Raw genomic sequence first — 24,049 nt, forward strand, 5'->3', positions numbered from 1 at the left:
GCACAGCAATCCGCCGTAGGTAAAAAGATGGCGGCTGTACATTTTACCACAATGCCTTGCGAGCCTACCAAAGCCTATAAGGCACAAAGAAAGCCAATTTTTTTTTTACATTATTCGTCCCTGTTCCAAGGACATTAAGTAGCCTAGGTTTGAAGATGTTATAACGTTTCTGTACGTTTTTATGAACGTTGTTAAGGTTTTCGTGCGCTAAGAACTATAGGTAAATGCACCAGTCGCCATCTTTTTTCTTACGGAGGATTGCTACGAGCCCCATTCGTGAATTTCGGCACGTGGAAATCTTAATTGAATGCCAAAATAACTTGTGTAGGAACCATCTCAAGTTATTTTGTAGACTGCCAGCAGTCTCTCTTTCGCTAGAAAATCGTAAAAAAAAGCCTGAGGGAATTACGAGCAGAATCGAGGGTTGGCGAAGCGTTCTCTCATTCTCGACTCATGTTTGAATTTTGTGCGGGGCCTGCAGTCTGCATTTTGAGCTCGCAGGGTAAAAATACCTAGCAGACCTCTTATAGCGAGGCGATCATGGTGCTTTTTGTCGATCACAATTCTCGTTTTCGCTTGGTTCACCGGAAGTGTTCTTATATTACCATGTGTACTAATCAAGAGAACGTTCAAAAAGTAGCACGATTGCATAGGTGTGTGAGGTCTGCAAAGGTGTTTTGATGTGCAAGTTGCTCCCTCTCGAACTCGTCAGGGAACCAAAACAAAATTTTGTAACTTCCATGTGATGCTGATCTAACATGCAATTTCGAGTGTTCTGTAAATCAAGCAAGAGGGAAAAACCTGCAATTTTTAACAGGTAGACAACACACCGCCATTTTGGATCGAAACTATAAAAGCCATAAACTGGCAAGACAACTGGTTAGCGTTCTCTGTTTCTCGTCTCGTGTTTTTATTTCGTCACTTACATTTTTTCAACTCGTGCTGTCTACTGCTCGAGTCAACAGATATTATGGAAGACTCGACATAGATTTTTTTTTTATTACCTTCGATATAATTTACAATTTTCGACCTACGTATTGTGTTTATCAACATGTTTTCACAGCCGATACGGTTTTTTTCCGCAACGGAAACGCCATACCAAAGTACCCCATCCTACTACTCCTTCACTCTCCTTTTCTCTGGGGTGTTTACATCCATTTCTGCGTAACCGGGTTGACAGGAAGTTACCACCCTTCCTCTTGTAGGAGATGAACGACTATAAATAGCGAGGCGGCGCTGAAAGAAGAACCAATCTTTTTCCTGTTCAATAAAAAAACACATCGAGAACACCAGGCCAGTGCGTTGGTACAAAAACAACAAAAGGATGACATGGACCTCGAGATTTTATAACGAGATCGAGTACGAGTATGACATCTCAGTTGTTGCTACTTGTAGTTTGCAGACTTCACATTATCACGTCGCATACCCATGATTCTAAGAGCTGTCTTCTAACCTAAATGAAGAGCTAGGGCTCTGGAAATATCACTGGTGTGAAGATCAAAAACTCGCTCTGTTACTCAATCTCGTGCTTTTAATCCAATCTAAAGGTCCCTCATAAAGCTTGAGATAATAAATCTCTCAGAAAACATTTTCTAGATTTAGCGTTTAACGCAGACATTGATTAGAACTTCCATTGCATTGCATTAGTTACTCGACCTACACATAATTTGCGACCATTTATTTAGGTTATGTCATGTCATATCCTTTTTAATGTTATTGACTCAACAAATATTTTGATATGAGATGTATTCCATATTCCCGTGGGAAATTATACACCTTGAATTTTATAAAGTTACTCCTATAACGGTTCAAGCGCTGAAAAAATGACAAATAAAACAACAACGAAAAACAACAACAACAACAACAACAACAACATTATCAAAAATCGTTACCAAAAAAAAAAAACACGGACTATGTCACAAATTAAGAAAAAAGGAAGCAAGAGTGACCCAGCTTCTAAATCGAAATATTTTTAGGAGCTTTAACCTTGCATACATCTCCCATTTACAGAAGGTTGGTCATTAAGCCAGAGGGGTAAATGTCCAATCAGGACAGGATAATATGACACTTGGTAATGATTAGAAAACTCAAAAAATTGAAGTTCACATCGTAAATGGGCTAGATTTTGATTTTGCCACGTACGAAATCTGTGGAGTTTAAGGTCTGTTGGATTTTGTAGTTACTTTTCACTTTACATTGGCAGTATGATTTTCAACCGTTATTTGTATCTAAACATAGGCTAAAAATAATATGTACATCACGACTCGTTAAAACATTCAGTGATAAAGCAAAATGTACAAAATAGGAAATGCTTAGTTCTCTTTTAATCTACACTGAGAAATTGCTCAACCACTGTAAGCAACGGCCTTGGGTAAAGACTATTCTGATCCAGATTTCATTACTAATTGGATACTCTTCCATTCTAGTGTAGTCACTGTTGTTAAAAATTACTTTGTTAATAGAAAGAGTGCAGTGAATACGGCGTAATATTTAGTGTAAAATAAGAGTAAAAAACTCTTTCCCAAACTCATTTTCCTCGGCATAAAGTTCTTCCCCTTCAAGTTTTTCCTCGATGTGCTCCCCATCGTCGTCGTGGTCCTCCTCCTCCTCATCGTCATCGTCATCGTCATCGTCATCATCATCATCATCATCGTCGTCGTCGTTGTCATCGTCATCGTCATCATCATCATCATCCTCATCATCGTCGTCTTCGTCGCTATCATCGTCATCATCCAATTTTGTTGTCATTTGCTGGTTGAAGCGTACGATGCACGTGGACAGCCGATTCAAATTAACACTGGAAACTCCTGCTTTATCGTTAGAACTCTTAATTAGTAAATGTTCTGGTCGGTAAGTTTCCCAAACTGCATACTCACTAAAACTGTCGCTGCTATTTACCAAGGGACCCCCTTTGCGGCTTGTTTTATATGTACAGCTACGATACATGACTGGTGTCCAATCAGGTGACGAGGCGCCATCTGGATGTTCTTGTTCGGGTTCGAAGAGCTCGTGGTTTGTACTTTCATTCCACGTTCCATTTTTTCTGGTTTTCTGACCAACTACAATCTCCAGAATCCTTTTCATAATGAACTCTGCAAGTTCGACATCTTCTCCTCCTTTATCAGTGCATGAACTAACATAATGATCGTTAATGATTGCGATAAACATATTTCCCAAAATTATCGTGGTGCTGGAGACAAACGTGAAAAAGAAGAGACGCCCCACAATGGGGTTTGCATCTTTGAGTTCGTCCAGCGGTATATTGCTCCCCAGAAACATAAGAAACTGGGAGAAAATAGCCTCTGGTACTGACGAAAACATGTGCACACTCTGCCCAAATGCCAACATTCCTAAAAGGGCATGGCCAACAGCAACTACTGAAAATATCACGAAAAATGACCCAAGTGAAGAAAATGACCTGCGAATCGTAAACGAGAAAATGATAACTTGGGGATTGAAATAAAAGCACTTCAGAAGGCGTAAGGTGGCAATAACAGACGCTATACAAATCATGAGGTTTTCAACATCAAACAGAACTAACGCTTGGTGAAAGCTGACAGGTACGAAAGGGTTTTCTTTCAGTTTTTCAAATGATTTTCCTGCCTCCTTTGATCGCATCCATTGCAGAGACAATGCCGACGATGCAGTCAATATTTGCAGCATATCTAACCAGTTCCACACTGATGTAAAATACAAACACTTTTGACGACAAAGTTTGATGCATTCTAAGACAAAATAGCAAGCAAGCAGAAGTCCAAACAACAAGGCAAAGAGCAAGTAAGTGTTATGAGCTTGAGAATCCGTTGCACTGAGAGGTAAGATTCCATAGGACTTGAAAACGCCAGCAAATCCCGCTGGGAGGACCTCATAGTAATAAGTCATTACTGCAAGAAGGTTACTAGATGGGTTATACAATGAGAACTCCAACAACACAGCCCTGGTTTGACGATCAATCCAATCATTTTTTATCAAGTCGTCGATAACTCGTTTTGCTGTAAGCTTGTTGTATCCCAAATTAGCCAGGTACCCACCGCCGCTGTAAACAGCGAAGCGACCCCAAGAATCAAAGCTGCCGAGTTGGGCATCCTCGTTGTACTCCCAGTCTTCTGGACACAAAAGTGCTGATGTACTTAGAATATTTTGGTCAGCCCAAGTTCTTTTCTCCTCTTCTCTTATGGAGTAGAAATCGTAACAAGACGTGATCATACTTTTAAACAATTCGTGAACCTCACAGGAATCTGGCGAAGCAAGACAAATGAAAACAATGGTACCATGTTGTCCTTTTCGTGGTTTTACTTCTTGTGTATGGCGATAATAAATTAATCATCGCATGGAGCTTGGCCTTATGCCACCTTTTTTTCTAAAAAAGCAATTCTCAGCATTTATAGACGGAGTTTCCTCACGCAAATAATCTCTTACAACTGAAACTTTCTTGAAAAAAAACTACTTTCAATCAATTAAATCTTTTGAAATTCGAAGACGTAAGCTTTGTAGACTTACATGTTACGATACTCTGTCTCCCTTCTAACTGTCTTCTAACACACTTTCTGATTTACCGAACCGAACGAGATTTACCCTTTATTATATAGTTTTGCGAAGAAGAAACAAAGAAGAAGTAGCTATAGGTAGCCGAAGGCACGGTGATAAAATTGACCTTTTAAGTTGCATGCAATACAACCAGCTTTCAAATTACTGGAAACGACCTCGACTAAATTTAACTTGGTTTTCTAAAATTTTGAAATTTTGAATATATAATATCTTTGTGTTTGATGTGTGTGTTTGTTGTCCCTCTTCAGTAGTTGTTTTTTCTGTTCCAGGTCTACAATAGTTCCGGTGGCACATGTAATCGGTTTGACCAGATGGTCTTGTTTTCCTGGTCTAACCATGACAAAAAGCTACAAAACTATTTCATTCTATAGTCTACCAATGCCTTTCTATGACTTTCCTTGGAAAGGAATCACAAACGACATAAAGCTTACTTTTCATAACTCGAAGTTGTCTCAGACGAGGCATGCCGATCAGGATTGAAAGCTTGTTTCCAATGTATTCTGACGCTCTCTCCTTTTGATCCTCGTAAGAATCAGCAGTAAAGATCGCTGGCACAAAAATGTTCTTCAGCCATCCCCAAAACTGAGTCACGTTGGTAATCTAGCAAAATATCCGAAATTATGAATTAGAAAATAAGAAAAGGCTCCGACAAAAAAAGCACCCACAGAAACAACTAGGGTGTTAAACAGCAAGGGATTGTCTGCGAGTATGGAATATGGTGACTTCCCAAGACCGGTTTTTGTCGATCGGTTCAAGAGTCAGTGGGTTAGGATCTGTTATGTCTGCATGCGCAATGGTTAACTGAAGAGCCGTTATTCCTTCGTCATTTTTTCCACGGTCTAATTAATGAAGTTCGACGTCGGTTTGAATGTCTGTTTTCGGTAAACAACTAGGGTGTTAAACAGCAAGGTCTTGTCCGCGACAATCCAGGTTCTCAAGTGAAATAAGAATTACAAAACAACACTCATCGGTGGCGAGTCCAAATTCTATTACGAACGAAACCTTCCGTTGCTTTATGCCACTAATGTCAATTACTGTTGGGTATCAAACTTTTAGACCTTTCTTTTCTTGGTTTAATGCATATCACTGAAGACCCTATTTAGTTCCCTCATCTGCTGAAAAAATAACACATACAGTTAGCGCTGAAAGAGCTGAGGAAGTGCGAGCTTACCTTATACTGTCCCTTATCATCAAAGTACTGGAAGTCGCTTTCTGTTGCTTCGTTTAGATTGTATCTCTGTTTGTTTTTATCACCATAACAGACAATCAAAAGAAGCACGAAAAACAACAGTGAAAACGTAAGTTCTCTCCCGTATGCGTACATTTTCTTTTCGTTGATTTTATACTTTCTAGCACGTTCGACGTCCACTGATATTGTATCGTGGAATGGTCCCGGAATCTGCTCCTCAACTGACTTAGACTCCCTAGTTGTCTTCTTCTTACAGCCACAACGTGTAGCTATAATGACAGAGACCAAAATTATCTTAATAGGCTGAGATATGATTACGTCTCCACTTAATGAAAGCATTACAGATGTTAACCAACGAGCCGACTTCTGTCCTCCCCACATCAGAGAATACATCACAGTAAACACGGCTGACGTGACAGCTGTACAGATGCAGAGGAACCAAGCGAAGTAGATACAAAAATGAGGTAGTACACATGGTTCTTTTGTCCTGGTTTTGGTCAGATGGTACCGCCTTCCTTGGCTGTCTATTTTAGGCTCACATTTTCGAAATAAGAATACGATTAGAAGACTTGCGGGCAAAATGATAATTGCACTTTCCAGTGCGATAATAAGTTGACTCGAAGTGAAGGAGAAAGGTCCGATCTTAATGTTTGGTTGTTGTGTGTTCTCGGTTTCGTAAAACATGGCAGAAGTTACCATTGATAACATGAGAAGGCACCAACAACAGGAGGCTCTTTGGACACGAGTGAAATGATTTCTGGGTTGTTTCTTAATTACGGACAGCCACAAGTGATCATCAGAGAAACCATTCCTTCGCAAAGAGCTGAAGGTCCTTTGGAATTTATCGTCTTCTTTCTTATCATCTGCAAAGAATACTCTAGTCGTGTTACCATCATCTCTTTCCAGGGCGAGCCAACAGTAGCAACTAAACGCCCATTGCTCTTCTGTTTGATGATCCACAATTAAAATCTCGTTGAGAAACCAAGATGGGGCGTCGCCTGAAATGTCATGGCCGATTTGCACACTGATCATCGTACCTAGCGGCTTCTCCAACTGGACAAGAAAATTGTCAGTGTTTCCTCGAGCGAACAACTTCCCGTCATGTGGTTGGTCGCATGTCAATTTGATAACACTGCTGGTATTCTCAGCACCATGAAGGATCATGGATACATTAGCAGTAGTGCCCGAGTTCTTCCATCCTCCTGTTGTTATGGATACTTCGTACTTGTATTCACCACTTTGATGCTCTGCCAGGGGAATCAGTGGACTCTCCTACAATTAAAAGATGTAGGTACGTAAAAGAATCTTAAGTCCACATAAGCTTACCAGACCGGTGCGTTCAGCATGTATATTTAGTATTTCTAATTCTCCTGAATGGGATGCTATTTTAACGCACACAAACCCAGCATTTTCTTAACTGACCGTTTAGAGAAAGAAGGCAGTAAGAACAAATTGTGTGCTTAAGGACATGACACAAAGGCCGCAGCCATGGTTCGAAAACCGATGTAGTAAGCAAACCAGCGGCGTATCATTTCTGATGAAACAAGAGAATATGATGTTCGTGCATGGATGTTTCGTTTGGTCCAATTTTATGGACTTGGTCTTGAACATGGCGAAAAATAAAAATGGATTGACCGATACTTTCTCAATACGAACCTAGTTCAATGACATCTTTATGCAGCTTCGAGTGTTACTTTGTTGTATTTCGGTGTCTAAAAGGATTTTACTTTCGTCATGTAATGTAAGTTTCTCAATAACCTGCTATGACCGTTGTGGGTCACTCTGCCAACATGACATGTCATACAAACCTTTAAAACATCTAGATTGTCCGCTCTCCGTGCAATTACCAACACAGCAAAATAAACAAGGAAGGCAGAACACACTGTGATGAGGACCAGCAGATCTCCTGGATCCAGATTGTCAAACGTTTGCTGGACAAGCGCAAAGTCAATGGTGTTTGGTACAATAAGAACTTCTCCTCCAAATGCGGTCAAGTGATTGCAAAGACAGGTCAGTGAAGAGGTGTTTGAATCTTGTCCCACCTGCAGTTATAGAACAATTTATTCATCTTGACACTAGAATTCAAAACAGCGTTTTTGCTTTAAGAAAGGGTTTATAATCAATAGCTGCAGTTGTAGCGGTTGCGGGCTCACTTTGTCCATCGTAAAAGACAAAAGACTGGAATTACAACTCCAAATTGGCAACATGAATCAAACCGTTATTCTCCACTGCTTTTATCTAAAGATACTGCAAATCTATCAACGATTTGTCTGGGAAGCCAGCAGTCGTGATTTAGCGCTAAAAAAATGACTCGTTATTCAGCAGGAAAATGACCGTTGGGTTACTACATAAATTCACTAAACGATAGAATTATAAGAAAGAACCAACTCAATAAATCCTAATTTATATCAGATGCGTATCTAGCAATACTAAGCCGTTTTTCCTTCGCTACACTCTCATATTTCAAACTTTACATTGTTTATCGCTATAACAGATAATTAAATCTGATACCTTGCAACCTTCGTTTGTCCATCTCTCTTCAGTTTCAGACCAGTACACGCACCAAATCGCATTTACCTGTAAACTGTAGTTAACCGAGTTGTCGGGATCGTACTGGGGTACAAGGATGGTAAACTCTACAGGAGGGGCGAGTGTAGGAGGAGGATCTTTAAACTTAACACATTTCTCTTTTGATGTTCTCGCTGACAGTAAAGACCGCTTGCCTCTTAAATGGACTGTTCGGTTCTCTTCTCGTCCTAGGAGACCAATGTAATATTTTCCTGATGCGTTGCAACTTATCAAGATATCGTACGAACATTTCTCTGACAATTTACAATCTGAAGCCAAGGTCTGAAATCCATTTTCTTCGGTTATATGAATAACCTCGTCATATGAAGTTTGAGTTGGGTGTTTACCAAATTTTATAAAGGCAGTGATAGTGGCTGGTTTTTTCATAGTCATGGACAATTTTAAGGTGGTATTGGCCTCATGAACGGTAATGACGTGACATTGTATAGTTCCAGGATTGAGGAAGTCATCTGTTTGACTTTGGCTTGCAGTGCTGTCCTGGTCGTGTTCTGATGTTGGAATATTGATTTGTATTTCTGACGGTAGATCTGTTACATCCAAAGCTTCGCCACTCTCATCTTTAAGAACAAGGCTGATAACGTTTGATTTGACCCTACTGCTACTATGGTGTGTTGTGTAGGGGTTGAAATTATAGTTGATCATCTAAAACGAAACAAAAATAAAGATATATTGAATAAATGAACGTCATTCAACCGACTAATTAGACTAATGCTAACTGGACCAATGCAATGCAACGATAAAGGGACCTAATGTTAATGAGACTAAACGTCCTCTGGACCAATTTTCTTGTTGGTCAAACGATAAGTGGACCAAATGGTTTCTTGTAGCAACAAGAAGTCTACCCGAAACGTTAATATGTTAACAACTGGTCTGACCGGTTTTAAAGATTAATTACCATTTTGGATTTTGATGGTCCAAATAGTCATGAGCTGAACCTTTAAAATATTAAACAGCTTTAATTGTGGTAATGCAAAGATAGATCTTCGAAGGAGAATAAACATGATCTCTAACTAGCCATGATTGAGAACTAAACTACACAAACTGAATTAAGCATCATTGGAAATTCTTCTTTAATTACCACCATTTCATAGTCCAGAGTTTGACCTACATACCTCTACTCCTACGTCAGATGCATTCCCGGATATCTTTTTTAGATCTTTGTCGTCCAGAGAAGGAAGTTTAAAGCTTGCTTTTCCTTCCTGGATTGTTAGCTGGTTGAGATCGTGCGATTTTTGTTTGCCCAGAATAGTGGATTGATGCTGATTTTTCATCACGATCTATTCTTCTCCGGGTAGCTTTAGCGAGAGTAGTATGTTGGTAATCTTCTCTGTCAGATTCTGGCAAAGACCAAGAATTCTCTTTCCTATGGTTACCTGGAAATAATTGCAGTTTGGGGAGCTTAAAAATGTTTTAAGATTAATAAATGTGCAATACTTTAATTAACTTTTTCACACAATCAAAACACCTGCTATAGCTAACGCACACATCTTCACGTGTATCAGGTTGTTGATTTAATGTGTTAGTAAATTACTGAAGGAGGTCACTTTTCATTACGAGGCATGCGCAAGGTGGGCTTCTCGTGCAGAGGCTTGATCATGTCCAAATTTAATTTGAAATTCATGATCACGTACCTCATTTTCCTGGTCGTAGCTGGTGGAATTGATAGCCTTAAGGATTCTACGAGAGGTATATTCCATGATATTTGTATTGCAATGCATTAACGATCTGCCTCCATTATTAGTAAGGCGGATCTCCCCTGAACGGCGGTCAGTCAGTAGAGAAAGCAGAGAGGACATTTGCAGAAGTTTTTCTAACAAAGCAAACTGAAAAGAGCAAATTAAAACTAGTTAAGTATATTCACTGGCAATGCTAAAAGCTTGACCAAGAATGAAAACCAGAGCATCATGTGTGGGGTTGCTATACTTATTCTGTACGCGTTTACGTCATGTGTTGTTCATTAAATTCTGGCTCTCTCGATTAATTAAGTAACTGGGTCTTTTTTCCGTTTCCTATAAACTCGATTTTTTTTTATGTTCCTAGTTACCCTATAATCATAACTATCCTAACTATGATCTACAAAATATATTCTGCATACCGTTGTATTGTGGAAGACATTGCCTGCATCCTCCGTGGCTTTGCCTAGAATAACAGCAATCTGCACTAACCGTTCGAGGCTATCGACTCTTACTTTGCAAATCCTGGATATTACGTATTCCTTAATCTGTAAATAAACAACCAGTCTGTTGAGCCTCAATAGTTTCTTAAACACAAGAAAAAGTTTCTAGGAATGAGCAATGATAAGAAGTTAGAGTCAGTTGAATGAGGCTTTTTATCTTGAAGTGATTAGAATGGTGTTAAAAAGTTAACTCAGCTTTTATTGTTGTGTATACAAAATGCAATCCAATGCAGATATAACGCTGTTGTCTCTGTATCTCAGTGTAATTAACTAGAGGTACCCTGGTATTCATTTTCGTAAGCAATAGCTCATTCAAGGTCTTGAAGACTTTCAATTATCCTAGTAATTCAACTTTGCTCGTGTGACTAGACTGTGATTAAACGGCCTCTCCATTTCAGCTAAACGCACTATGAAACATTTTCAAGACTTTAATGTATGATCAAGCCTTTCTTTGCTTTTTATTTACCAATTGCTTGAAAAACCACCCTATTGAAAACTAAGTTCATAACTAATTGCTCTAAACTTACGTGAAGCAGGAAAGTTTCGTTGATCCGATAGTCAGCCGCCTTGAGAAGTGCGAGGAGAGAATCTGTTTCTTGTATCGCCAAATTTATCTCACCCAGAGAATAATAATTTTCCATCGCATCAAGAATTTTGTTAATTTGATTGTAAAGTAGTTCTTCGCTTTGTGTTAAATCTGATTGATTAACCTGTAAAGTAAAGAAGGGACAGTCGATAAATCTAAAGTGAACCCGATGCAAAGGCGCCAGTGTTTTACCTTTAGACGTCCTGCACGCTTGTCTTTAGATTTTTGCCACTCGTATTAAATCAAAGTAGAACGCATTTTCTGGGGGTAAATATTCACCATGCAACATGTCTGTCAGACTGCCTTTAAAATGCGTGCTCCTGCTTCAAGGGAAAAACCGCCGCTGGGAGTAAAGTGTCCTGCCAATAACCTCTTAGGCCGAAGGTCTCCACTTTCTATGCTAGAGATTCTGGAAGGCGGAAAAAAGTGGGCGTTCTCTCTGTTTGTTACGGCGATACAGTCTTCTTTTTCCCTAGGAAATACAGGGCTTTGGCCTGAAATATTAATTACAGTATTTACTGGTAACTTGACCTACAGGTTATAGCTGCATCAGTGACAATAGGTTTCTGTGTTTTTGTAAGAATACTGCAAGTGTAGCGTAGAAGTCATCCCGACATTTTTTTTAAACCCAAACCATGCATACCTTGATCGACAACCCTATTTCTCTTGCGACTTCCGCGACATTGACAATGTCAACTTTAAGACGAACAACATTTTCTCCGAACAAGGGAGAAATATGAACTACGGTAAAGGACTGTACCCCATACGACAACATATCGTATTCCCCATGGTCTGATGCATGGTAGAATTCATATGTGAGAGGAACTCTGCTATCATCCCATCCATGACAGGATATGTTGAGCCAAACGCCAACAGCGGTCTCCATAGTAAGTTGCGTGACATGACATGTTCCACCCGATGGGCCACCTAATGTGTCAAACTGGTAGGCTGCCCATCCGTATGAACCATCTGGTAACAGAGCATCTACTGTGATTCGGTATGACCAACCAGGTACAAACATTTGCTGCTTGACTACCAGGTATTGGGAATCCTCTTGCGTAGCCAAGAAATTTAAAAAATTTGTATGGGGAATCCATTTGGAATATAGAAGACTAGCATTTCTTCGTAACATTTTCCATCGATATTTAAGGGACTTGGGACAACTAGCAGTGATGCAGTCAGTTCGGACGGAGATACCAGATGATGTTCTGGCTGGTGATAAACAGTTTAGGACGCACCTGAAAGAAATATATCAAAGACAATTGAAGACAAAATTCCTTCCTCGCATTGTGCACTACACCGGTATTACTCGATGAAATCTCCCACACCACACTGGGACAGGGTCAAAATTTGTTTCGTTAGAGGCCATGTTGTTGCCAACCTTCCACCCATAAATTCTTAATACCTTTGCGTTAGGAGATCAGCTTACAATGTATGTCATGAATGTCCTTTGAAGTTTTTATTCAGTTTGATGGAGGTTCCTTTTAGTGGAGCCACGTAACCACTTTGTCATTTGGATTGCCTTTCCGAACAGTTTGGATGCACAGGGGATGGACAAACAAACACACGTCCATTTTGTGGCTTTGTGAAAATACTAGCAAAATAGGCTCACTCCAAGGGTTCCCATCTTAAACTTACATTATGCGAACGTCTACGAGCTCTCCATCATGGATGTGGACAATCTGCATCGCACTCTCTTTTCGGTGGTCTTTGCCAACTGTCAGCAATACATGGTATGTCTCGTTGCTGATCAGTTTCTCTGGGTCCAAAATCACCTTTCCATTTTCTAATATTGGTAGAAATATATCGCCTGGCGATTGGAAAAGAGTTCCTTTAGCGACTGAGTCAAGAAGAGTATCTAGAACGTTTCCCTTGTTCTTCAAAAGCAAGCTGGTGGCTGCTTTGTTAAAAACAGAGACGTTCTTGCTCGCAGCTCTGAAACAAGACCAATTAAAGGTCATTCCAAAGGAAGTTCCGTCTTCATTCTCTGGGTCGTAAGAAAAGCTAGCATCCAACAAGATTGGCTTGCTGATAGATCGATAAACTTCAGATCCTCCCGCAATGGAAGCTACGAGAGCTGATGTTTCTACCAGTAGGAAAGCGAAATCTCGAGCAGCCAGTTCAATTTCGGGCACTTGCAATTCAAATACTACAAGTTTTAGTCCTGTTGACAGTAACTCTGGCACTATATTGAGCTCATGAGTGTCGTGCACTACGAGCTCTGGAGTATCCGAAATGTTGAAAGGTGACAGTGTAAGCTTTTCAACTCTCCAATAAAACGAAGCTTGTCCTGAATGAATGTTTCCCAAGTTAAAAGACGCCACGAGCTTCCTTCTTTGATCGCGTCTTAACGTGATTGGACTGTCTGGTTGTGTGTCTGTACAACAGATTGACACTTCATTTAAGGGAGCGAGAGTATTACCTGAAAAGCAAAGTGAATCACATCAAAGTTAAAAAAATTAATTCAAATTTCGGGCAAAACCAACGCTACTACCACCATCACCACAACCAGCAACATCACCATCACCGTCATCACCACTACTACCAGCACCACCAGCAGCAACAGCAGCAGGAAGAACAAAAACAACAACAACGGCAACAACATTTTTTTTTTGAACGTGCATCAATGATAATATAGGATGTAACGTTCGCTGGTAAAAAGTATTCAGGACTTTTTACCAGAGAATGCTATATCCTATATTATTCTGATCAATCCTGGTAACGGATCCGCGATATTTTTTGCATCAATGAGGTGGTACTGGGATTGAAATGGATATCCATTTTTCCTTATAACTTATTAGGCCCGTCATAACCTTATAACCGTTGTGTTGTGGTACAAGCTGGTCTGCGTGAAAATATAAACCATCTAGACTGGATAAACTAAGTGCAATAAATCCCTACTGGCATTGGTTTAGCTCGTTGCTAATTTTACGCCCTTCCATTTCAACTGGTGTCAAGGCAAATCCAAGGTTTACCTACCAGGATTCTTGCATGCATCAACCTTCGGACGTTCAGGATAGAAGTATTTGCACCAACATTCACAGGAATGAGGCGACGTTTGGATGCAGCGTGAAAAGTTAGGACAGGCTGATAATGTAGAAAAGCATTATGTTAAATCAGTTAGTAGCATATTTTTAATTCATGTTTTAAAAGTGATCATCGCCTAACGTTTCTTCACAATAAGTAATGCATTGCACGGGAGACCGGTAATGAGAATAGAGGGAATCATCAATGGGCGATAGTTGTCGCAATGTAATTCACGCGTGAAAGTGAAAAATCATCTCCAGAGTAAACTGGGGTGCTGAAAATCAACCCAGTTAGTTCTTTCTCAGCATTAGGAAACGGCGAACCGTAGGAGGTAAAAAGAGAATGTTTGACGTCGCTGGGACTCGAGACCACGACGACTGAGGTACTAGATCAGACAGGGGCACCTCGTTACAAGTTGTACCATATTGTCTATGTGAACAGTGCGAGACAAATCAGTGAGCTAACACTAACTCTACTTAAAATATGAGAGGTCTTCGATTGGACAAAGTATGGTCCATGCTAATTCATTCATGAATTCTTCAGTGATGGTCCATGCTAATTCATTGGGAATTTCACAGGGATAGCTAACTGCTAATTAAAATAAAGAGCTACATATTTAATACTCGATTGGTATTTGGAAAATTATGAAATATTATGAGGCGGTATTGTTGCAAAATACCACGTGCAGGTCCTGCTATTATTTGTTTTTATAATGTAGATAGGACCCTGCGCGGCTGTCATTGGTCGAAAACCCATGTTTTATCAGAGTATAAAACATGGAAAAAGCGTGTTTTATTGTTTTTCGCCACATTACTTCTATATCACAAAGCAAATGAAGAAGCCTAAGCCGTGTATTACGTTGTGATAAAACACTCCGGACATTTTAGAACACTCGAGAAATGTAGAAAGCACTCGCCTGCGGCTCGTGTTTTCTACATTTCCCTCGTGTTCTCAAACGCCCGTTGTGTTTTATCACAGAGTAATACACGACTTAATCTTCTTTATTTGTTAAATAATAGAAGCCGAGAAATTTTCGGTAACGCACATGAGACCTTTATTTCATTACGGTTGAAAAAACAGACCGCACAGGCGTCTGCATTCGTAACAATCTTTCTACGTCAATGAAAAAAAAAAAGTGATTGAGAGTTTTTTGTGAAAACAGTCCAAATCATTCAAGGCAAACACCAAGAAATAGTTCGATGAAAGTAATTTTCATATCACGGTTTTTTCAGTCACTGCAGCGGTGAAGCGAAACAACAAATTAAAATAAGGTATGGGTAAGATTCTTCCATTGTGAAGTTGCTGCTTTGTTGAAAAACACCAGCACTAGCTCCGTAATTTATCGTCACCTATTTATCGTCAGCTTTGAAAGTGATGGACTACTCTTTGGCAGGGAGTCGCTGTATGATTGTGCTGATTGGGTAAACTGGAAAGAACTGGACGGGAATTCTGAACCTGTTGGCAGACAGGAGAGTTGATGATGGATGAAATCCACCTTCCTTGTAGTCTGCCAGTGAACGCTCGCTTGTGTGGCCTGTTACATCGATGATAGCACTTGTTGGCTGATTCGAGGCCTTCAGCTTCTTCACAAGCGCTTTTCTTACCGAATGGTTGATTAACTTCTTCTATCAACATCCAATTCCGCTTCCAAGGCCATATTTTTCATGAAGGAGTTGATCTAATGGACACCAATCCTCTGTTTCTTGTATCACACATCGGATTTCGGATTTTCAATAATGGCGAGATGAAACGGGCGACTGTTTCTTCTTCTTTTTCTTCTTCTTCTCCTTCTTCTTCTCCTTCTCCTTCTCCCTCTCCTTCTCCTTCTCCTCCTCCTCCTGCTCCTGCTCCTGCTCCTGCTCCTGTTCCTGCTCCTGCTCCTACTCCTGCTCCTGCTCCTGCTCCTGCTCCTCCTCCTCCTCCTCCTTCTTCTTCTTCTTCTTCTTCTTCTTCTTCTTCTTCTTCTTCTTCTTCTTCTTCACCACGAAGACTAAGATGAAGGGTGAGCAGAATATAAAGAGTGACTTGGGAGTTTGTTCGCCAAGTACACGATTTAACCATAGCTGTTCTTCATCTTGGACGGTAAGTGCTTTTATTGTATTTGGTCTTTTGCCGTGGCCTTTTTCGCGAAGAGCTCTTGCTTTTCCCTCCAGGACCTGTCTGCACTTGACGAATTCTCGGTCCTTCGCTATGGATATTTTGCGGTCATTTTGTTTGGGCAGCTAACATAACTCTAAGACTCTCCGGCTTATAATTGGAGCCATCGCTTTTGCGAATTTCGGCAAAAAATCGCGAGAGACATTAGTCCAGTTCTTTAGCTTCGTATTTGACAATGTCATCGTTATGACCATTGCTTTCTGCCCATGACGTCTAAACATTCATCCACGTCTTAGTAGTTTTGACTGTATTTTTGTTTACTACTTTTCGGCGAGCTTTCGTCTTTCCTTTGCGGAAATTTCCGAGAATCTTGCCGCAATTTTTTTGAAAAACGGAACGTAATTGTGTTTAGTGTTGTCATGGCAACCTTTTGCTGTTATACCACTATTACGCGGAAATGGTAATGCTATCAACCAATCAAATCTCCGAAATTTCTAGGCTTATATTATAAAGCTTGTTATAGAATATCTTTACAGAAGAATCCATCTCCAGTATAGCCGCTCTGGCAGTGACATGTGAATGACCCGATGTTGTTAGAGCAGTCAGCATGTTGATGGCAATTGTGTTGTCCACTTGCGCACTCGTCGAGATCTACAGAAGTGGATCAAATGCCTTTCGTTATGCCTACCCTACCACTGATCGACAGAGAAGCGTTTAACAAATTATCTGCAGATTCTTTGGTTTAAATTCCTTCGAGGAGATAAATTATTATCTGATGTAACTCAGTTCAATTCAACTTTTTTTCTTAGATGATTGGCTAAGGAATTTCATGGTATGTTAGCACTACTTTTTAAATTTTGTTTAGAGCGGTTTTCAATTGAGTGTCCAAAGTAATCTGGCAATTACTTTGGTTTTGGATTTGGTTTTACTACGGTTTGAGATTGGCTGAGTAGTCTTATTGGTATGTGACTGGTTTGCTTTTGGGTTTTCGACACTCCACTGAACACCGCTCTAACGAAACAACACAATAAATGTCGGCACCTGCACATTGTCGGATGCCGTCTCCCTGGTATCCAAGAACACAGGAGCACGTGTAGGACCCTTCAATATTAGAACATTTGGCAAGACGATGGCAGGAATGCTGATCATTTGCGCACTCATCAATATCTAAAAAAGGACGAAAACAGCTATAAAGAAAATGTTTACTTTTTCGTAATTTTTGCGATACACAAGGAGAGAATTTGAAGTTGCAACGTCTACGAAAGTATGGATATTTGACAGTTTTCAAATTTTCCAATGCCACTCGCAGATGATCGAACCAATGCATGTGAAGCAGGGTCCAATATTGAGTACCTTAACCTATACGCTTTCTCACAGAATCTTTTTGTAGTTGTTCGTCGACAAAATCGTTTTAGGTTTCATTAATGTTCGAACCATTCTGTTCACTAATTTCGAATTTTTATCTGTGTCACGCATATCAAACTTTGCTTCCGAAATTAGAAAACACACATCCTCAAGCATACCTGTGCAGTTTTTGCCATCTCCAGTGAAGCCTGGTTTGCAATCACAAGTATACGATCCTGCGGTGTTTGAGCAGACTTCCCAATCTTGATCACAATCATGGTCTTGTGTTTGACATTCGTCGACGTCTGTGAAACATAATGATTCTCAAGCATACACTTAAGTTCAGCGAATTTAAATATTGATAACCCACAGCTTCCTTTTTTTATCATAGAAATGGATTGGAACTTTTGAAAAATACAAATCGGGACGCACTAATGGGACACATCACTTGAATACCACAGTTAGTCATGGTTCCAGTCACATGCACACATTACTGATAACTTGTTACCTCCCATAAGCGTAAACTTCTCCCAAGCAGTCACTTAAGCTTTAGCTAGTTCCAAGGGTGTTCGCTTGCATGGCTTTGACTGTATTATGACGTCACGAGCCCCCTTAAGCGTCCCCTACGCCTCTACACATACGCCCTTACGCAGAGCCCCCACTCTATAACAACTTAAATATCCTTGTTTTTCTGATCACCACGGCGAAAAAATTATCGTTGTAGCCATTTTTAAAGTTCGTAAAATTGGCCTCTTCCGCGCCCACGACCTAGCAATAGCCAACAATGGGGCGAGTTGACCCGTGACGTCATCGAAGGACTAACAATGGTTTGCTTCTGAGAAGAATATTTGCGAACATGGGATAGCGTGATTCAAAATCGTTGCAGAATTCAAGTTAGATGTGTTGTTGGAGGAGTAGCAGTGCAGCAAGCTCAGGAGAGAGGTATCGTCTTCCCTCATTACCTGTATCTCGATGGCACTCGTCCAGAGGCGAGAAAAAGACGAAAGAATTGTGCTGACTTGCGCGAGTCGTACCGAAAGAGGGAGCCATCGAGCAGTTCTTCGATTTCGGGTTCGACGCTACTGTAGAAACCTAGATATTTTCATGGCCTGTATATATTCTTCTCTAGCTTCCAGTGCAAAGCTCGACGTTGTCAAGGGAGATAAGGCACACGAATTTGGGATAAGCTGGGAGTCATCTGACTATTCTATTGAAACGAGCCCCAGAGTCCCAGACTAGAATAACGGAACTACAATCCCAGACAAAAAAGTTGGGACACGAAGCAAGTTCTCTCCTTCCCCCACTTACAATATTGATAATCAGGTGATTTTTTCCCTTTTTGTTGAAAAAAATAAAATAAAAAAATGAAACAAACAAACAAAAAAAACGACGTTTTCCAACATTGATTAGGGGGGATGGGGGATAGGTGATCCAGCTCAACTGTCCCAACTACTTTTGTCCAGGATTGTAGGGGAGATGATTATGCGGCAAATTAATCGCATCGCGTTTTTGTCCTCGAAATAGAGAGTTTTCTAAAGGAATAGTCAGCGACACGTACGTCCTACAACGAGGCGATTAAGATTAGTGAGGCTTTGAACTGCTGAACTAGCCATGTAGTTTTAGATTTTATATACAACCACACGCAAGCCACAAGGTCTACAAGCACGAGGTCGACAACGCCGCGTTTCTCAAAGGCCCTTCCGCATACCCAGTTGTTTTGTTCTTTGAGCAAAGAAATATATCTATTTCAGTTACAAACTTAAAACGAGTCAAGCATTGATCAGTTTATCAGGAAAGTAAAACAACCCATTTAGATTCAACTTTACGGACAGAGAATGTAGCGCTGAAAGGAGAATGCACTCGTTTTCGACAAAACGGAACACTCAGGTTACTAGCGTACGTAAAAAAAAAAAAAAAAAAAAAAAACTTAAAAAAAAAAAGAACAGTGAAGAAGAAATGTATTCATAACTGAAACCATACCGAACCTTTTGTCAAGATCTCGTGGAATGATTTTTAATTACAATGGAACCCCGGCTTACGACCACCCCGTTAATGGACCGTTAATGCGGCCACCTCGTTATTACAGCCACTTTATTCTGACCCGAAAAAAGTTCAGTCAGTAATTTTCTTGTTTAAAGAACCCCTTTAATACGGCCACCCCATTAATACGGCCAGATCTTTTTGGCCAGTTGGTGACCGGGTAAGCGGAGTTCCACTGTACTGGTACGAAAAATGCAAATTTGTGTAACTCGCAATGTTTATGTTCGTACACACTAATTCAGTAATTGACTTCGAACACATGCGGTCGGTCGGCAATAGCGAAGCGAAAAGACGAATTTTTCCGCGAATTTCTTTGTGTTTATTGACATTTTTATAACTCTTCATCAGCTTTAAGTTAATCTTCACCCTTGGTTTTAACCTTTATAAGCCAAATGGGTCGACGAACTGTCGATCGTGACTGGCGACCCGCACTTAAATACATCGTAGCCGTCCTAATGGTAGCTAGACTCCGAATTATTTTGCTAGATGATACAGTTCTTCCGTTTAAAAGTCTTGTCCAGTTTTGATGAAATATGAAGCACAGATACCCCAAATATGTTTTCACAACGCTCGAATCCCAGTCAAACGTCTCTTGAGTGTTTTCAGCGATATCCTTCGATGACGTCACTAGGCTCCCGACCCAGATCCCAATATGCTCAGTAGTTAACTTCCAAAAAAACATTTGGGGTTAGTTGCACTTTTAGGCAAATTCAAGAAATGCTTTTAGAAGCCGAAGTTCAAAGTTTCAACGACATGTGATGTTCAAGTATTATTCTCTCGGAAAAGAAGCTGATTTAATATAATTTTTGCTGACAGCTTTATCGACCATAGCTTTGCCAGTTGTATACCAACAACCTTAAAAAAAAATTCGCCAGTAAGTATTTGACCAAACCGATTAAATTGAACAAACAAAACGAGGGAAGGGTGCAGTGTTCGAGTTCAATAATTTAAGCTTTTAAACTTAAATTATTAAAAATATTAAATACTAAAAATTTTGCTAAAGCGTATTTGAATATTAATTTTTCCGACGGCTTTCTAATTATTTTATCGGCAGTATTTTCATCAGTCTTAGCTTTTAATAATAGTAATAATAATAATAATAATAATAATAATAATAATAATAATAATAACATTTATAATGCGCGAAAACGGAATAAAAAGGCTAAAAAGCTAAAATTACAATTAAAAGTAGACTTACAATAATAAAAACAACTATGATAAAAACGCATGACGGAAAAGGTGAGTTTTTAGCTTAGCTTTAAAAATACTAACAGTGCTGGCGCTTCTTATGTCAAATGGTAGCGCATTCCAAAGTTTCGGTGCAGCACAGGTAAAAGAACGGTCACCTAGTGTAGTGGTTAACTAAGTAAAAGTTCATCGCTAGAATTCCTTAGATTATATTTGGATGGGAGCCTTTTGCAAATAACCTTTTAAAAAAATCACTAATAAGCATTTCATCAAACCGAATAACTTGAACAAACAAAACGCGGAAATCTCCATACGTTGTAAGCAATGTGCAAATCACCGCTAGTGGGGATTAAGAAGCAAATTCTTTTCTTGATTTCCAACCATAACAGAAAAAGAAATTTTCTCAGTCTACGAAGCGGCTGTTCCTACTAGCGGAAAGAAAACCTCAAAACTTGCCTTGGCTGTATTTACAAATACGATTTTATAATTTTTAGACGCGAAGTTATTGGGAAACCCAACACAAAACTATTATTTTGGACAATTTACAACAACTTCGGCGAAGCAATTCAAGTGTTATTGTTTAGAGATTCGCGACATTAAAACAGTGCAATTCATAAAATCTCTTACAGCGTGGTTTGGAATCAAGAAGACTTTACAACTCCTATGGCTGGTTTGCAGTGTCACGCCATCAAAAATAAAAATCATAACCATTCAATAAATTAAGTCAAGAAGCTGAGATATAAAAGATGATTGATATGTTAACAACCTCGCCAAGATTTAGGTCTGTGCAGGTTTTCATTCTCCCGTTATTCGGAGAAGTGTTTCACTCAAATTTATAGAGCTTTGCGTGATGAAGTCGCAATGTTTGTGCCCCTCGGAGGGACACAAACATGGCGGCCGTAAAGTAACAGAAACATCAGTCATCGAGTTTTGCCATTGAAACGAAAGGTTATTACTCTAGAGCTCCAAAACATTGAAATTAACACTTGTTATAGGGCAACAACTGTTTAGTTAACAAAAACGTGAGCAATAACTCATCTTTTTGACTACTCGAGAGCCTTATCGGGCCGCCATTTCAATGTCACACAACGCACAAACCTGGAAATTCAAACGTGCCCTATTTCAAAATGAGGAACTCTGTCGAGCTTACACGCTGCAAAACGTCAAGTTATTAGAGGGCCTTACGTCTCCTGAAACTAAAACTTCAGAAGGATTGATAATTTCTTATTTCGGAAAATGATGACGTCACATGAAAAGCGGCAATTGAAGATATCTGGTTGAAACAACAAAGAGTCGCTCACCGCAGTTTGGCAGTTTACTTCAGTGTGAATCCTCTTAACAGATACTTCCAGTAAAAGTTGTGATGAGTGACCTGACCTTATCTTTTCGACAGATCAACGAATTAACCACTTTTTTCGGCTGTGTTTTCCCTAAACACACCAAACACGTTTGATTTCTCTTTTTGATCACCTGATGAATCATGTGACTTGCACGGCTGCACGTGAATTAACGTGAGAAGTCAATTTTTCGGGTATTTCGATTCCCTTCTGTAGCCCTCGTTCCCTCTGCTTCACGACATCGTTAGGTATTATTTCATATCTTTTCTCTAGCCCTGACTCTGTCTGCCTCATGGTATTGCTTAGTACTGTTTCGCCACCTTTCCCTAATCCTAGCCCGCTCTCTTTCGCGATCTTCTTTGCTACTTCTTTGCCTCTGCCATTCTCTTTCGCGTTCTGCATCAGTTAAACCCTATCTTTAGATCAAAAACTTTAGATCAACCTCCGCTATCGTTTGTTGACATAACAAATAAATCGAAATAAAAACGAGTTTTCTTTTCTTCAATCCCGCCAAGAAAAGATGACATTCTTGTGCTCCCCCGTTAGGGTTTCCCTCCCCCTCCCCCAGAGTCTGTACGGTTGGACGGACGTTCGTTCGTACGGTGACGTCAGAACCAAATTTTCTGAGCTCAGTTACCAAATTCTTTAAGGTATGGAGGCACCGCTCGCGCGCCCTGGGCGCGCAGGAGATCTCCTAAAAAGCTACTCACTATTAGTAGCAATCCTTGAAATTTAACTGACTCAGAGGCAAAATTAAACATGATTCATGTACTTGTAACTCACCGACACACAATCTGCCGTTGCCGGAGTATCCCTTGTTGCATGTACAATAAAAAGAGCACTCTGTATCGGTGCAAGTCGCTGACGAATGACAGTCATGAGTATTGGCCGTGCATTCATCGATATCTGTAAACATACAATATTGAGCGGGTAGCTCACCGATAGATTTAATTGAAATTATTGAGCGACGCCTACACTCTTAAGGAAAATGCAATTATGGAGGCTTAGCCCGAAACGTTCTGACATGCTATTGCAGGTTTACTTTCATTATCTCTATTTACGCTATTACTTTCAGACTTCAGTTGGCCTAACTGCTTGTTTTGATTAACTGTACTGTGCACTGAGCTTAGTCAATTTAAGATAATATCGTAATTGTTTTTCATGTTTTTCCAGACGAATTATCTGTTTGCCATTTCATACCTCTAAAAGGGGCAAACTATCAGACGCACTAAGCCCTCATTTCGTCCTTGAGATGTTCAAAACCAAATGGTTTGCCTTGGACTTATTTTCAGTGTGCTCTGCTCGTCTTTAATGATTACACTGACACGTATTACTACTATCTAGAATAATAAACACATTTTGTTATATTTTTACTGTAATCTTAATCTTACATTGTAAAGCGCTTTAGAATATTTTATAATTTTAGCGCTATATAAATCTAATATTATCATACGTCGCATTTCTGCTGTGTCAAATTCAATCAACGAGTTAAATTTGACAGAAATTTGACGTCTGAATCGGCTGCCTCATTTCTGCCGCACGTTCCGACTGGTCTTGTCGCATTATCCGTCAGAAATGCGAAACCGATTGAAACGTCGAATTTCCGCCGTGTCGAATCTAATACATACATTATGTTAATGTATTGAGCATGCGTAAATTTAGTCCCACCAAAGAAAAAGAAGAAACTTGGCCATTCTCGACCCAATGCAACCTGAACATATTGCAACACATACTGCTGTATTTGCAGCTTTCTCCCTCTCCTTCCATTAGCGGATAATTTTTCGCCAAATTTAAGTCCTTCGTCGGCTCAGTACCTTCGTCCGCCATATCGAATAAACTACATTTAAACCAATTTTCCGTCGACCAACATACCCGGCAGTATTAACTCTGAATTAAGTGCGACACAAGTGCGACGTCTGAATCGACAG

General features: G+C 39.9%; 1 protein-coding gene and 1 pseudogene across 2 annotated transcripts in view; both read right to left on the reverse strand.

Moving 5' to 3' along the window:
* LOC110061010 (polycystin family receptor for egg jelly-like) overlaps nucleotides 1–24,049 on the reverse strand; it is a 353,714-nt gene that overhangs the window by 303,925 nt on the left and 25,740 nt on the right. The gene's annotated exons all lie outside the window — the stretch shown is intronic.
* On the reverse strand, nucleotides 1,664–23,948 carry LOC149110370 (polycystin family receptor for egg jelly-like; annotated as a pseudogene). Its single transcript, XR_016207822.1, has 17 exons — nucleotides 23,855–23,948; nucleotides 22,905–23,027; nucleotides 17,736–17,861; nucleotides 17,254–17,379; nucleotides 16,745–16,863; nucleotides 14,068–14,179; nucleotides 12,727–13,510; nucleotides 11,732–12,326; nucleotides 11,030–11,212; nucleotides 10,422–10,547; nucleotides 9,958–10,149; nucleotides 9,439–9,699; nucleotides 8,249–8,968; nucleotides 7,546–7,779; nucleotides 5,720–7,009; nucleotides 4,980–5,148; nucleotides 1,664–4,238 (listed from the first exon to the last, which is right to left on the reverse strand). The product of XR_016207822.1 is annotated as a polycystin family receptor for egg jelly-like (transcript).

This window comes from Orbicella faveolata, unplaced genomic scaffold (genome assembly GCF_042242905.1).
Source record: "Orbicella faveolata isolate gen_17 unplaced genomic scaffold, um_ofav_v1 contig_24, whole genome shotgun sequence".
Classification (NCBI taxonomy): Eukaryota; Metazoa; Cnidaria; class Anthozoa; order Scleractinia; family Merulinidae; genus Orbicella; species Orbicella faveolata.